General features: G+C 41.8%; 1 protein-coding gene across 1 annotated transcript in view; it reads left to right on the forward strand.

Moving 5' to 3' along the window:
* The window catches only part of gpr63 (G protein-coupled receptor 63), a 4,388-nt gene extending 3,438 nt beyond the window's left edge, over positions 1-950 (forward strand). The window contains exon 2 of the mRNA XM_027153994.2: positions 1-950. This exon is cut by the window's left edge and continues 1,894 nt beyond it. The gene's annotated coding sequence lies outside the window, so the exon portion shown is untranslated.
* Positions 951-2,500: the final 1,550 nt, after the last annotated feature.

Below are 2,500 nucleotides of genomic sequence, written 5' to 3' on the forward strand. Positions count from 1 at the left end.
AGAAGTGTATCAGCCAGTTGAGTGTGAGGCACATGGTACGAATGGCCCTACACATACTTACCTTCATCACAGGCTCTACATCATCCATGTCATATACAAACGTCCCTGTGGCAAATGAAACAAAGGGCAATGCTTCAGAAATGCTGGGTGTAAAGTGCTGAGCCTCCACATGTCATGCTGAAGGTGGAAGCTTTCAGATTTGTTGGTGTTTTGGTTTTATGTTTAACAGTTTAACAAAGTGGCAGAATAATCCACGCTTTTTGTATTTCTGTGTTGTAGTTGTAATGAACACATGGAGAAATTCAGTGGGTCTCTTTTTAACACTGTGTTACTTAGCAACAGGAGCAGGAACAAAACCTCTCTGTGTGTGTGTGTGTGTGTGTTTGTGAAAGACAGAGAGAGAGAGAGAGAGAGAGAGAGAGGGAGAGAGAGAGAGAGGGAGAGAGAGAGAGAGAGTGAGGGAGAGAGAGAGAGCCTCTGTGTTTATCTCCTTTTATGTTTTCTCGATGTCTTACCACAGTTTGAGAGTTATGATGTTATTATAATGTACTAAAATGTTGTAGTTCTGTTAGTGTGATGTTTACTGTGGATCCTCTATCAAGCCTGATGATGTCATGGGGATTCCTCTAATGAGCAGCCCTTCTTACTGAACTCTCAGCAGAGCTGATTAACACACTGCTAATGCTAACATGGCTGTGTTAATGAGGTCTGTGTACAACACACTGAAGGGTCAAGAGAGATAATTACAGTACAAGCCTCCACTGCTTGTCTTTTACTTATAACAACATTTCAGAAAAGCTGAAACTATTCCGTTTAGCATTATTAGCTTAGCTACATAGTCATCTAACTTTACATACATTTCCAAGTTCTTTCTCTCCTGCACTTCTAAATGTTAATATATATATATAAATATATCTACAGGACCGGTTAGGGGTAAAGGGTTAGGGTAAAGGATTAGGGTAAAGGATTAGGGATAAAGGGTTAGGGGTAAAGGGTTAGGGTAAAGGATTAGGGTAAAGGATTAGGGATAAAGGGTTAGGGATAAAGGATTAGGGATAAAAGGTTAGGGGTAAAGGGTTAGGGATAAAGGGTTAGGGATAAAGGGTTAGGGTAAAGGATTAGGGGTAAAGGTTTAGGGATAAAGGGTTAGGGTAAAGGATTAAGGGTAAAGGGTTAGGGATAAAGGGTTAGGGATAAAGGGTTAGGGTTAAAGGATTAGGGTAAAGGGTTAGGGATAAAGGGTTAGGGTAAAGGGTTAGGGGTAAAGGGTTGGGATAAAGGATTAGGGTAAAGGGTTAGGGATAAAGGGTTCGGGTAAAAGGGTTAGGGTAAAGGATTAGGGATAAAGGGTTAGGGATAAAAGATTAGGGATAAAGGGTTAGGGATAAAGGGTTCGGGTAAAAGGGTTAGGGGTAAAGGGTTAGGGATAAAGGGTTAGGGTTAAAGGGTTAGGGTTAAAGGATTAGGGTAAAGGGTTAGGGATAAAGGGTTAGGGATAAAGGGTTAGGGTTAAAGGATTAGGGTAAAGGGTTAGGGATAAAGGGTTAGGGTAAAGGGTTAGGGGTAAAGGGTTGGGATAAAGGATTAGGGTAAAGGGTTAGGGATAAAGGATTAGGGGTAAAGGGTTAGGGATAAAAGATTAGGGATAAAGGGTTAGGGATAAAGGGTTCGGGTAAAAGGGTTAGGGGTAAAGGGTTAGGGATAAAGGGTTAGGGATAAAGGGTTAGGGTTAAAGGATTAGGATAAAGGGTTAGGGATAAAGGGTTAGGGTTAAAGGATTAGGGTAAAGGGTTAGGGATAAAGGGTTAGGGTAAAGGGTTAGGGGTAAAGGGTTGGGATAAAGGATTAGGGTAAAGGGTTAGGGATAAAGGGTTCGGGTAAAAGGGTTAGGGTAAAGGATTAGGGGTAAAGGGTTAGGGATAAAAGATTAGGGATAAAGGGTTAGGGATAAAGGGTTCGGGTAAAAGGGTTAGGGGTAAAGGGTTAGGGATAAAGGGTTAGGGATAAAGGGTTAGGGATAAAGGGTTAGGGTTAAAGGATTAGGGGTAAAGGTTTAGGGATAAAGGGTTAGGGTAAAGGATTAAGGGTAAAGGGTTAGGGATAAAGGGTTAGGGATAAAGGGTTAGGGTTAAAGGATTAGGGTAAAGGGTTATGGATAAAGGGTTAGGGATAAAGGGTTAGGGTTAAAGGATTAGGGTAAAGGGTTAGGGATAAAGGGTTAGGGTAAAGGGTTAGGGGTAAAGGGTTGGGATAAAGGATTAGGGTAAAGGGTTAGGGATAAAGGGTTCGGGTAAAAGGGTTAGGGTAAAGGATTAGGGGTAAAGGGTTAGGGATAAAAGATTAGGGATAAAGGGTTAGGGATAAAGGGTTCGGGTAAAAGGGTTAGGGGTAAAGGGTTAGGGATAAAGGGTTAGGGATAAAGGGTTAGGGATAAAGGGTTAGGGTAAAGGGTTAGGGATAAAGGGTTAGGGATAAAGGGTTAGGGATAAAGGGTTAGGGT

The sequence above is a fragment of the Tachysurus fulvidraco genome, chromosome 16 (assembly GCF_022655615.1).
Source record: "Tachysurus fulvidraco isolate hzauxx_2018 chromosome 16, HZAU_PFXX_2.0, whole genome shotgun sequence".
In the NCBI taxonomy this organism is placed as follows: Eukaryota; Metazoa; Chordata; class Actinopteri; order Siluriformes; family Bagridae; genus Tachysurus; species Tachysurus fulvidraco.